Genomic DNA, 14,106 nt, shown 5'->3' with positions numbered 1-14,106 from the left:
TATCCTGTATGGGACTCGTTGCTCTTCCTGGGCTTGGGTGGCTATTTCCTTTCCCATGTTAGGGAAGTTTTTGACTATAATCTCTTCAAATATTTTCTCTGGTCCTTTCTCTCTCTTCTCCTTCTGGAACCCATATAATGCGAATGTTGTTGCATTTAATGTTGTCCCAGAGGTCTCTTAGGCTGTCTTCATTTCTTTTCATTCTTTTTTCTTTATTCTGTTCCACAGCAGTGAATTCCACCATTCTGTCTTCCAGGTCACTTATCCGTTCTTCTGCCTCAGTTATTCTGCTATTGATTCCTTCTAGTGTATTTTTCATTTCAGTTATTGTATTGTTCATCTCTGTTTGTTTGTTCTTTAATTCTTCTAGGTCTTTGTTAAACATTTCTTGCATCTTCTTGATCTTTGCCTCCATTCTTTTTCCGAGGTCCTGGATCATCTTCACTATCATTATTCTGAATTCTTTTTCTGGAAGGTTGCCAATCTGCACTTCATTTAGTTGTCTTTCTGGGGTTTTATCTTGTTCCTTCATCTGGTACATAGCCCTCTGCATTTTCATCTTGTCTATCTTTCTGTGAATGTGGTTTTTGTTCCATAGGCTGCAGGATTGTAGTTCTTGCTTCTGTTGTCTGCCCTCTGGTGGATGAGGTTATCTAAGAGGCTTGTGCACGTTTCCTGATGGGAGGGACTGGTGGTGGGTAGAGCTGGCTGTTGCTCTGGTGGGCAGAGCTCAGTAAAACTTTAATCCGCTTGTCTGCTGATTGATGGGGCTGGGTTCCCTCCCTGTTGGTTGTTTGGCCTGAGGCGACCCAGCACTGGAGCCTACAGGCTGTTTGGTGGGGTTAATGTTGGACTCTGGGAGTGCTCATGCCAAGGAGTACTTCCCAGAACTTCTTCTGCCAGTGTCCTTGTCCTCACGGTGAGACACAGCCTCCCCTCACCTCTGCAGGAGACCCTCCAATACTAGCAGGTAGGTCTGGTTCAGTCTCTTATGGGGTCACTGCTCCTTCCCCTGGGTCCCAATGCGCACACTACTTTGTGTGTGCCCTCCAAGTGTGGAGTCTCTGTTTCCCCCAGTCCTGTCAAAGTCCTGCAATCAAATCCTGCTAGCCTTCAAAGTCTGATTCTCTAAGAATTCCTCCTCCCATTGCCGGGCCCCCAGGTTGGGAAGCCTGACGTGGGGCTCAGAACCGTCACTCTAGTGGGTGGACTTCTGTGGTATAAGTGTTCTCCAGTTTGTGAGTCACCCACCCAGCAGTTATGGTATTTGATTTTATTGTGATTGCGCGCCCCTCCTACTATCTCATTGTGGCTTCTCCTTTGTCTTTGGATGTGGGGTATCTTTTTTGGTGAGTTCTAGTGTCTTCCTGTCGATGATTGTTTAGCAGTTAGTTGTGATTCCGGTGCTCTCGCAAGCGGGAGTGAGAGCACGTCCTTCTACTTCGCCATCTTGAACCAATCTCCTCTGATGCCCCTCTTTTTTACTTTGTTCTTCTGTAGAATTATATATCAATTGGAAAATAATGTAAACTAGTTTTGTTTGTGACTAAGCATAAAAGCAAACAAATGAACCTAAAAAAAATAAACCTAAGTTCAAAATAGGCTGTATATGAAAACGCTTTAGATTGTAAATATTTATGAAAGGTTCTTCATTAATTAATACAACTTAGGTTCATTTATATATTTTACTTCAGGTAGTTAATTTTTTTGCTTTTAATATAAAGGGGTTTGCAAGGGTTTTTGGGGGAGGGCAGGGGGTACTCTCACTCTACCACATCCAGAAGTCTGATTTTAATATCCTCATGTGCTGCTGAAGGTAACAGCATGCACATTCCTTTGTCATAGGCTCATTACGTAGTAGTATACTAGTTTATTTTTCTCTCTTTCAGCTAGGACAGGATATGTATTCTTTATATGTCCAGAATCTAGAACAGTGCCTCCTATGGGACAAGACGTAGATAAATATTTGATGAATGTGTTTTGAGCCCTACAAAGGAAATATAACTGATGATGAAGCAACAGTAGATATTAAGGGTTTATAAACCATAAATTTTATGAATTATGTATATTAGTGGTTGGTCCAGAGATAATGGGAAATGGAATTTGTTTTGTACCTTGCCAGAAATTTGGTAGTAGTGATTTCCTCGTTTTCATTGAACTTAGACTAACACTGGTTTTCCTCTGGGCAAAGTGCTTACAGTATCCTTTTGGCTGGACTCTACATAAACAGTGTGTATTTTGTAAAGCAACAGATCAAGAAAATCTTTAGTACATTTTTCTTTGTGCTTTTTATAAGTAACCCTTGTCACTTGTATGGATGATTAAAATTGAAAAGGGCTCCCAGACCTGATGCCGTTGTGTGTGTGTGGGTGTGGGTGTAGGCTTCCCCGCTACAACAAGCAATTTTTTGACACCAGCAGGATGTCTGAGAATTCTCCTGATTTCTTTTTTTTTTTTTTTTTATAGGCCTTCATTTATTTCTCTCAACAAAGTTTTGTAGGTTTAAGTGAACAGGGCTTGCACATATTTTGTTAAAATTATTCATAAGTATTTTTATACTATTTAAATGTTATTTTAAAATTTGATTTTCCAATATTTTCATTGCTAGTATACAGCATATATAGAAATACATGAATAATTGTATGATCAAGCCACCCAAGATGGCTCTTCTCTTGCTCGCTGTACAACCCCTGCCCGACCAGTCCTCCTTCATCTACACACTACTCACATCACCAACCTTCCCTCCTAATACATACTTGCCTCCGGCCCCAGCTAGTGATTGTTCTAATCTTTAGATCAGAGCATCTCCACCGTGATAGCTTATCAAAGGGACGGTGAGGGACGTGCCCCTCTGCTTGTTTCCCTGGTAACCGATGAGCCAAGCTGATGTCAATTCCCCCTTATAACCGGTGACCTCCCCGAGCCCTGGGAGCAAAGACTACTACCATGTCCTGCCCGCTGTCTGCCGCACACCGTGGAGTGTTGCTCCAGGACATGTAAGCTCCTCCATCCATTAAACCATTGATGTCTATGTCACTGACTCCAGGCTCTTTCTTCGGTCTCGAGGCTGGGCAAGTGCAGGGCTTGCAGGCCTAATGCTTTCGTTGATTTTTGCTGAACTCTTGCATCACCAGCCAAACTGTGCTTGCAATTCCGGCATGATTTGAGAGTATCAGACTCAGGGTTCCTAGAATTGACTCTCGAGGCCGCCATGACAGAACCTACCCCCACCAGACGACCTTTCTCTCCTGATTTCTGATACTGTATACCTGGAGATAGAATCAGATTCCACAGGTAGAGGGCTCAGTCCCACAGGACCATTCTCCACTTCAGATGCCAGTTGCAAGTCTGAGGTGTTACCTGGACTTCTGACTGTCTGGCTATAAATCAGAGGTTCCCATGACCCCATTCTTGGGTTTGGTTAATTTGCCAGAATGGCTCATAGAACTCAGAAAAATCTGTTTACTTACTAGATTATTGATGTTTTATAAATAGATATTAAAGGATACGAATCAACAGCCAGATAAAGATATACATAGCACAAGGTCCTGAGCGAAGCAGTTTGTCCTTGTGGAGCTTGGAGCCCAGCGTGGTAGCACCGGGAAGAGTCTGGTTCCCAGATATAGAAGCTCTCGGGGGGGAAAAATGGGGACCAAAAAGCTGCCCTTTTGGGTTTTTATGGTAGCTTCGTTACGTAGTCATGATTGACTAAATCATTGGCCAGTGGATATTGATTCAATCTCAAGCCCTTCTCTCCTCCCTGGAAATCAAAGGGTGGGACTGAGAGTTCCAACTCTCTAATCACATGATTGGGCCTCCTAGCAACTAGCCCCCACCCTTGGGTGGGATCCACAAGTCACCTTCCCTGAAGAGTTTTCAGTAACTGAGGACAAGAGATCAAATATTATCCCATTATTCTTATTGTTCAGAAGATTCCAAGGGTTTTGGGAGCTGTGAGCCAGGAACTGTGGATGAAGACCAAATATATCTGAAATATATACATTTGGTCATCTGAATGACCAAATACATACATTTCTTACAAATCACAGTATTACAGCTATATACACATATATCTATCTAAAACAGTGCATCTAGTTGAACTGTTTAATGAATTTGCCAAATCAGAGATAGAAAAAGTATTTGGACACCCTTCTAGTTCAGAATTTAAGTAATTGATTGGGCTTTAATATGTTGTCAGGCAGTCATTAGATAAATGCAAACTAGATTATAATGAGTGTGAAATAGACATACATATAGGCATAGTATATTTGTGAAATAAGGTAATTTTAATGGCGGTTTCTTAGGAGGGGCAGTGCTTTGAGAATACCTACATACCTACATACTCCAGGGAAATCCAGATAGGAGGAGTCATCCAGATATTTTCCTTCCTTTCATCTTTATATCCTTAGGTAATTTAATGCCTTTCCCTCTTCCAAGACTTGGTCTGACTCATTCAGTCTGTTTCTTTTCTCTGTCTCCCTGACACATGTCTTCCTCATCTGTCTCCCTGGGGTTGTACAGCCACAGTAGGATAATTTGCCCTGCACACTCCTATCTCGCTTCCCCCTTGCCCATTCCAGCTTTTTGCTTGCCTCCCAGTCTTATTACCATCATTATCATTGTTGTTGTTATATTTTAGAATGGAAGAAATCTTAACTTAATTCATAGGTGCCAAAATATTAATATACTTTATGAAAAATATGTACTACACTGTTTTACAATAATTTTGATGAAAGCCACTTGAATAGACAGCCTACTTTAATAAAGCAGTCCGTGTGTGTGTGTGTGTGTGTGTGTGTGCGCGCGCGTGCGTGTATATATATATATATATATATATATATATATATATATATATATATACTTTTTAAACTGCTTATGAATAAGATGTTGGTGCTAGCTTGCTTTCGGGGACCTGTCACATTTGTATAATTAATTTCTCATTATATTAGACTTTCCTTTAGGATTTAACCTAGTGTAAATACTGTAGATTAGTTCACACTAGCTAGACCAAATTACTCTTATTTGCAATCTAATTTTTTAATCAAATTGACAATGAATGAGATTAAGATTGGTGAATTTAGTCCTAATTTCCAGTGATAAGAAGGTAGTGCTATTCTTTAGAAGTGTGGTGTATTCATTGATACGCATTCTACCTTTAGAGAATATTTGTTTTTATAACTTAAGCATTTAAGAAAACAAAACAAAAAACTTCTGGGGCATCCTGTGAGATAGTAAGCCACAGCCTAATTGTATACAACTTGTAACTGAGACAGCCATCATTCAATATAGCGTCATGAGGTTGTTATGGTTAAACGACATATGTTAAAGCCATTAGCCTTACTTAGTAGATTCTCCTTCGTTCTTTCTGTGACTGAAATAACAATTCAAGCCCAAAATAGAGAAGATTTTTATAAAAATTCTTTCTCTAGGAACTTTGTTAAAGTGTAAATAGACAGTGAGGCGCCAGTTCCCTAAACAATGTCTAGAGTACTGATAACAAAGGAACACAAGAGAGAACAGAGTCTTCTTTAAACTTTGAATTTAGCTAGTAATTATGTTCAAATTGGGATGCAGGCCTAGCTCTAGCGTGGCAATTTGGAGAAAGGAGTCTTCAGGATTGTGATGCACTGTACTCTTTTACAAAAAACTTAGACATTCTTTTTGGTTATAGAAGCAACATACACTGTTTAAAAGGAGTTAAAGTAGGAGACTGCCTTTCTTCTCTTCAAGCCTACTCCCTAGGGCCTACCACCATTAGGTCTGTGTTTAATTACTGTTTTACCTTTAAAAAATAGACGTTTTTATTCCCAGATCTATTACCATTTAAACGTCTCTAGCTTTAAACTCTGAAAGATGGGGAAATTAGTATGCTTATACCTTAAGCTTCCAGTCAATCACCTTCTCCCTCTAGTATTTTTTGTTAGACGTTTTTAGTTCTAGTGTTTGATTTCAAAGAAATACTAAAAACTTCTTTCTTGATATGTTAGTAGTGTCTCTTATCTTAACTCCCTTTTTTCAACAGTGAGGAATTTAGGGCACTTATCTTTCTTTTCCTGCTCCCTTTTTAATTTTTAATTTATTACTATTATTTTTTGAAGTATAGTTGATTTATAATATTATGTTCAGGTATACAGCATAGTGATTCAGTATTTTTACAGATTGTATTCCATTATAGGTTATTACAAGATAACGGCTGTAATTCCCTATGTTATACAGTATATCCTGTTGCGTATCTACATAGTAGTTTGTATCTGTTAATCCCATACCCATAATTTGTCCCTTCTCCCTTCTCTTTCCCCTTTGGTAACCACAAGTTTGTTTTCTATATCTGTGAGTCTGCTTCTGTTTTGGATAAACATTTACTTGTATTCTTTTTCAGATTCCACATGTAAGTGATATCACACACTATATGTCTCTTTCTGACATTTCAATAAGCATGATATTCTCTAGGTCCATCCATGTTGCTGCAAAGAGCAGAATTTCATCCTTTTTATGGCTGAGTAATATTCCATTGCATGTAAACACACACACATATATATATACACACACCACCATTGTATATATATGTGTGTATATATATATATATATACACACACACCACACACATATTCTTAATCTAGTCATCTGTTGATGGGCACTTGGGTTGCTCCCAAGTGCAGTATCTTGGCTATTGTAAATAGTGGTGCTGTGAACATTTGGGTGCATGTATCTTTTTGAATTAGCATTTTTATTTTTTTCCAGATATTTTCCCAGGAGTGGAATTGCTAGATCATATGGTTGTTCTATTTTTTTTAAATAAATTTTTATTTATTTATTTATTTATGGCTGCGTTGGGTCTTCGTTGCTGTGTGTGGCTTCTCTAGTTCTGGCGAGTGGGGGCTACTCTTCATTGCACAGGCTTCTCATTGCGGTGGCTTCTCTTGCTGCAGAGCACGGGCTTTAGGCATGCGGGCTTCAGTAGTTATGGCACATGGGCTCAGTAGTTGTGGCTTGCAGGCTCTAGAGCGCCGGCTTCAGTAGTTGTGGTGCACAGGCTTAGTTGCTCTGTGGCATGTGGGATCTTCCTGGACCAGGGCTTGAACCCATGTCTCCTGCATTGGCAGGTGGATTCTTAACCACTGCACCACCAGGGAATCCCTGGTTGTTCTATTTTGAGTTTTTTGAGGACTGCTCCCTTTTTTCAGTCATGTTATGATTTGATTTTTACTGTGTGTATTATGTGTGAGTCTTGTTTGCTTTTTTCTTCCATGTTCCAGTGTGATTTATTCCAGAAATGCAAGAAAGGCTTAATATTCAATAAATCAAGCAATATAATCACATAAAGATAGCAAAGGAAAAAATACATGCATTCATTTCAATAGAGTCATAAATGTACTTAACAAAAACTAGTGCCCAGTCATTAAAAATATAAATTAGACTTTTCACGAAAATTATAATAGAAGGGAAGTTTCTTAATTTGATGAAGATAACTACAGAAAAACTACAGTTATCATATTCAGTGCTGAATTTTTTTTTAGGGTGTTTGGACTTTTTTTAATACTTGAAATTTCCTTTTTTGTCATTGTATATTTTATTTAAAATTTTTTTCATTGAAATGTAGTTGATTTACAATATTATATTAGTTTCAGGGGTACAACATAGTGATTCAAAACTTTTAAGCTTATGCTCCATTTAAAGTCGTTATAATATATTGGCTATATTCCCTGTGCTGTGCAATATATCCTTGTAGCTTATTTTATGCATAGTAGTTTGTACCTCTTAATTCCCTATCCCTATCTTACCCCGCCCATTTCCATCTCTCTACTGGTAACCACTAGTTTGTTCTCTATATCTGTGAGTCTGTTTCTGTTTTGTTGTGTTCATTTGCTTGTTTTATTTTTTAGATTCCACAATAAGTGATAACATAGAGTATTTGTCTTTCTCTGTCTACTTATTTCACTGAGCATAATACCCTCCAGGTCCATCCATGTTGCTGCAAAGGGCAAAATTTCATTCTTTTTTTGTGGCTGAGTAGTATTCCATTGTATGTATATATACCATATCCATTCATCTGTTGACGGATACTTAGGTTGCTTCCATATCTTGGCTATTGTAAATAATGCTGCCGTGAACATGGGGGTGCATGTATCTTTTCAAATTAGTGTTTTTGTTTTCTTTGGATGTATACCCAGGAGTGGAATTGCTGGATCATATGGTAGTTCTATTTTTAGTTTTTTGAGGAACCTGCATACTGTTTTACTTAGTGGCTGCACCAATTTACATTCCCACCATTAGTTGGAATTCTTTTACATGTAGTGTAAAAGAATTCCCTTTTCTCCACATTCTCACCAGCATTTGTTACTTGTGGTCTTTTTGATAATAGCCATTCTGACAGATTGTGAGGTGATATCTTGTGGTTTTGATTTGCATTTCTCTGATGATTTGCAATGTTGAGCATATTTTCATGTGCCAGTTGGCCATCTGTATGTCTTCTTTAGAAAAATGTCTATTCAGGTCTTCTGCTCAGTTTTTAATTGGGTGGTATTATTTTACTTTTTGTGACATTGAGTTGTATGAGCTTATTAACCCCTTACTGATTAACCCCATTTGCAAATATTTTCTCCCATTCAGTAGGTTGTCTTTTCATTTTGTCAATGGTTTCCTTTGCTGTGCAAAAGCCTTTTAAGTTTAATTAGGTCCCATTTGTTTATTTTTGCTTTTGTTTTCTTTGCCTTAGGAGACAGGTCCAAAAAATATTGCTACGATTTATGTCAAAGAGTGTTCTGCTTGTGTTTTCTTCTAGGAGTTTTATGTTTTCTGGTATAACATTTAGGTCTTTAATACATTTTGGTTTTAATTATTTTTGTATATGGTGTGAGGAAATGTTCTGATTTTATTCCTTTACATGTAGCTGTCATGTTCCCAGCACCACTTACTGAAGAGATTTTCTTTTCCCCATTGTATATTCTCGCCTCCTTTGTTGATTAATTGACCATAGTTGAGTGGGTTTATTTATGGGCTCCCTGTTCTGTTCCATTGATCTATGTGTCTGTTTTTGTGCCAGTACCATACTGTTTTGACTACTGTAGATTTGCAGTATGGTCTGAAGTCAGGGAGCATGATACCTTCAGCTTTGTTCTTCTTTCTCAAGATTGCTTTTTATATAGAGTAATTTTGTCTTTACATAAGGTAATTATGTTGAATAGACCTGAAAATTGAAAAGCAAAAATTGGGATTTATTCATTTATTCTATAAATATCGATTCTTTGATATTGAATACCCCAGGGCTCTGAACTCAGTCCTCTTTTCTGTCTACACTGATTCCCAAGGAGATCTCATCGAGTCTTATGGTTTTAAATTGCATCTATATGCTGACTCTCAGTTTACATTTCTAGCCTGACTGCTCCTCCTCAACCTCACATCCATAGGTCCAACTCTCTACTTGATATCTCTATGCAGATGTCTAACTGGCATCTCAAAGTGAATATATCCAAAAGGAGCTCCTGATATTCATCTCTTTCCTCTTCAAGTCTTTCCATAATATACTCCATATCTTTTATTGGCAGTTTCATTCTTCCAGTTGCTCAGGGCACAGACCTCCTAAGCCCTACCCCCCCTTCTCTTTAAATTCACACCCTACATCTGGTTCATCAACAAATCCTTTTGACTCTATATTCAAAGTATTTAAAGAATTTGATACTATTCACCACATCTCTTGCTACTGTTCTGGTACAAGCCACCATGGTCTCTTGCCTGGATTATAGCAATGGTCTTCCAATTTGTAATCTATTCTCAGCCAGCAGCCAGAGTGGTCCTGCATAAGTTAGATTCTGTTATTTCTTTGCTCTCCTTTCTGCAGATAGCTTCCCATCTCATTCAGAGTGTAAGTCAAAGTCCTTCTGTCCTATTAGACTCTCTATGATTTGGAACATAGTTATCTCCCTGTTCTCATTGCTAACTGCTCTCTTCCTTATTCCACTTGCCATATTAGTCTCCTTGCTGTTCTTTAAACATGCCGCATACTCCTGCCTTAGGGTCTTTGTGCTTGCTGTTTCCTGTTCTGCCTGGGAAGGTCTTCTAGATACTTGAGCAACTCACCCCCTCATGTTACTGAGATCTTGACTCAGTCATTCCTATCTAAAATTCTCCCTACTACTGTGACATATATAATTGCTCGCTTCCTAATTTTTTCTTCTCAGCACTGATTACTGTCTAATGTACAATATATTTTAAATAATTAGTTTTTAAAAAATTTGTCAGGCCAGGTTCATTGAGGAAAACAAATCACTATAGGTACTTACAGCAAAAGGGAAATTAGTAAGGGGAATTAGATTCTTAAAATTTTTTGGAAAAGCTGGAGTTATAGAGCCTGGAAGGCTGTTCTCAGCTTTCAGATTAGTCATTGCTGCTGCTGATTATGGCTGCCTGGTAGTACCAACATAGGGAACTGGCAGGGGAGCATTTGGTGATTACTGTAAAACCTCATGTCTGTTAAAGTCCAGGTGTCTACTGCATTCAGAAGAAAAATGACCTTGTTTCTGTCTCTCTTCTGCCTTCCAAATATTGTGCAGATGCATTGCATTTGCTGAATGTAAATCACATACAGAATTCCAGGGGCAAAGATATTTGCAAAATGGAGTTCTCATACTTTTAGCTTTTGTGATAAAGAAGATACAAAGGAGGGCACAGAAGGTGGTGAGAATGAACGATGAGATAAATATATCTATATTTATATGGATAAGATATGAATGCACACATACATATTGTATTTGTCAGGGTTCTCCAGAGAAACAGAACCAATAGGATATACGTGTATACAGAAAGAGAGAGGGGAAGAAAGAGTGGCTTTATTTTAAAGAATTGGCTCCCGTGATTGTGGGGGCTGACAAGCCTGAAATTGCAGGGCAGGCTGCAAAGTCCTTGGGTGATGTTCACTCTCCTTGATATCCTATAACTTAAATATTTAACAGTACTTAAATACTATAATGTAAAGTCAGTGTATCTTATGTTATATGACAAGGAGATAAGAGAGGGAAGAAAACAGTTATTTGATGCATACACACAGAAACATATTCATAACAAAATTAGGAAAAAAATACTCATAACTAATTATAATTCTCATTTCTGTAACTGGTCATGTAGTGGTAGCTGGTATTTATAAATGCCTTCTTCCACTACCCATTTTGTATTCCCTTTAACGTCAGCAAGCACCTCAGATAGCCATAGTTCTTTCTTTACCTGGTGGAGTGACCCAAACTTTTGTTTCTGAAGGGTTTGAGTCAGTAGTAGTCCTGCCTTGGTTGGGCTATTGTAGTTTTCCATTGAATATAATCATAAGGCATGGTAGTCCTAAGAGATGCTCTTAGGGATCTCCGATAACCAGTCATTTTCTTTCTTACCACCATTGTGGAATAGTAGTCCAATTTCCCCTTGGTAATTAGAATCAATTACCTAAGCCAGCACAGTAAGTTCTTTCTTTACCTACTGATCCTGAGGCATGGGGAGCTTAAAGTGGCCAGGTGGCAGGCTTAACTTCCAGTTCAGTGGAATCACTGTTGTGTCTCCTGGTGGAAGCATTCCTCCCTTTGGAACTAAGACCTCTAGACCAGCAAAGCATAAGGTCGTGGGGACAGGAAACAAAAATTTTTGCTAGTAGTGGTGTTGGGAAAGCTGGATTGCTGCATGTAAATCAATGAGGTTAGAACACATTCTCACACCATACACAGAAATAAACTCAAAATAGCTTAAAGACTTCAATGTAAGACATGACACCATAAAACTCCCAGAAGAGAACACAGGCAAAACATTCTCTGACATAAATTGTACCAATGTTTTCTTAGGTCACTCTCCCAAGACAATAGAAATAAAAGCAAAAATAAACAACTGGCACCTAATCAAACTTGTAAGCTTTTGCACAGCAAAGGAAACCATAACCAAAATGAGAAGACAACATATGGACTGGGAGAAAATATTTGTGAACAATGTGACCAACAAGGGCTTACTTTCCAAAATATACAAACAGCTCATGACAACTCAATAACAAAAAACCAACCAAATCAAAAAATGGACAGAAGACCTAAATAGACATTTCTCCAAAGAAGGCATACAGATGGCCAATAGGCACATGAGAAGATGCTCAACATCGCTAAGTATGAGAAATGCAAATCAAAACTACAATGAGGTACCACTTCACACTGGTCAGAATGGCCATCATTTAAAAGTCTACAAATAACAAATGCTGGAGTGTGTGTGGAGAAAAGGGAACCCTCCTGCACAGTTGATGGGAATGTAAATTGGTGCAGCCACTATGGAAAACAGTATGGAGGTTCCTTAAAAAACTAAAAATAGAGTTGCTGTATGATCCAGCAATCCCATTCCTGGGCACATATCCAGAGAAAACTCTAATTACAATTTACAACAGCCAAGACATGGAAGCAGTCTAAATGTCCATTGACGGATGAATGGGTAAAGATGTGGTATATATACACAATGGAACACTACTTAGCCGTAAAAAAAATGAAATAATGCCATTTGCAGCAAAATGGATGGACCTAGAAATTATCATATTAAGTGAAGTAAGTCAGAAAAAGAAACACAAATACTTTATGATACCACCTATATGTGGAATCTAAAATATGACACAAATGAACTTATTTATGAAACAGAAACAGACTCGCAGATATAGAAAACAAATTTACGGTTACCAAAGGGAAAAGGGGGTGGGGGAGGGATAAATTAGGAGTTTGGAGTTAGCAGATACAAACTACTATATATAACATAGATAAACAACAAGGTCCTACTGTATAGCACAGGGAACTATATTCAATATCCTGTAATAAACCATAAGGGAAAAGAATATGTATATGTATATGTATAACTGAATCACTTTGCTGTACACCAGAAACTAACACAACATTGTAAATCAACTATACTTCAATAAAAATAAATAAACAAAAATATTTGCTTGGGGTCAATAAATAGTCAGTGGTACCACTTCCATTTCCTTCCTCTGAGTCCTAACCTGTGAATCTTGGCTATGCAAGAAATAGCACCATATATCGGACATTCAGAGCATATACAGCCTTTTGGAGATCCTCGCTCAAGGTATTGCCACCTGGCTGGTGCTCTCACTGAGTCCTCAAAAGGCCATTCCACGGTTCTATCAAGCCAGCTGTTTCAGGATGATAGGGATTATGGTAAGACTAGCGAATTCACTAGCCCATCGCCACACTTTTTTTTTTTTTTTTGCTGTGAAATAAGTTCCTTGATCAGCAGCAGTGCTTTGTAGAACAATAGTAGGGATAGAGAAGGCATTCTGTAAGTCCACGGATAGTAGTTTTGGCAGAAGCATTTTGTGCAGGGAAGGCAAATCTGTATACAGACTAAGTATCTATTTCAGTAAGAATCAAGTACTACCTCTTCCATGATAGAAGCAGTCCAGTGTGATCAACCTGTCACCAGGTAGCTGGCTGATCACCTCAGGGAATAGTGTCCTACTGGGGACTCAGTGTTGGTCTCTGCTGCTGGCAGATTTGGCACTCAGCAGTGGCAGTAGCCAGGTTGGTCTTGGTGAGTGGAGGTCCATGTTGCTGAACCCATGCATAACCTGCATCCCTACCATGGTGGCTACTTTGTTCATGAGCCCATGGACAGTGGCAGGATTGGCTGGGGAAAGAGGCTGACTCGTATCCACAGGATGGGTCATCCTGTATTTATATTTCAGTGCAGCCTTTTACACTTGCAAAAACAAGAAAATGATTTGGAACTCCAGGAAATGACTAGAAGTCTACCTATTTCTTGGTTTTAATTTTGTTAGCTGTTGTAAGGAAGAATTATTAGAGAGATTATTAGAGACTTCTGAATATATATAATTACTGTAGGAGTTCATCTTGGAGGCTTTGTTAGTTAAAAAGCTCAAAAGAAAAGTGATGAAGACCTACTTCTAAGACTTTTCAAAATAAAAAGAAGTATAAAAGTAATACATGTTCATTGTAAAAATGAAAAATTCAGAAACAAAAAGAGTATTTTATATATTATGTTCTATCATTTTGTTTTTTCCGCCTAATGTGTTGTGGTCTTCTTTCTAGTTTAGTATATACAGATATTAACTCATTTTTAAAAATTGCA

General features: G+C 38.2%; 1 protein-coding gene across 1 annotated transcript in view; it reads left to right on the top strand.

Moving 5' to 3' along the window:
• Positions 1-14,106, top strand: part of OSBPL8 (oxysterol binding protein like 8) — a 198,125-nt gene that overhangs the window by 48,581 nt on the left and 135,438 nt on the right. The window lies entirely within an intron of this gene.

Source organism: Balaenoptera ricei, chromosome 10 (genome assembly GCF_028023285.1).
Source record: "Balaenoptera ricei isolate mBalRic1 chromosome 10, mBalRic1.hap2, whole genome shotgun sequence".
NCBI lineage: Eukaryota > Metazoa > Chordata > Mammalia > Artiodactyla > Balaenopteridae > Balaenoptera > Balaenoptera ricei.
The sequence above is the reverse complement of the archived record's forward strand: the minus strand, read 5'-3'. Positions and strand labels throughout refer to the sequence as shown.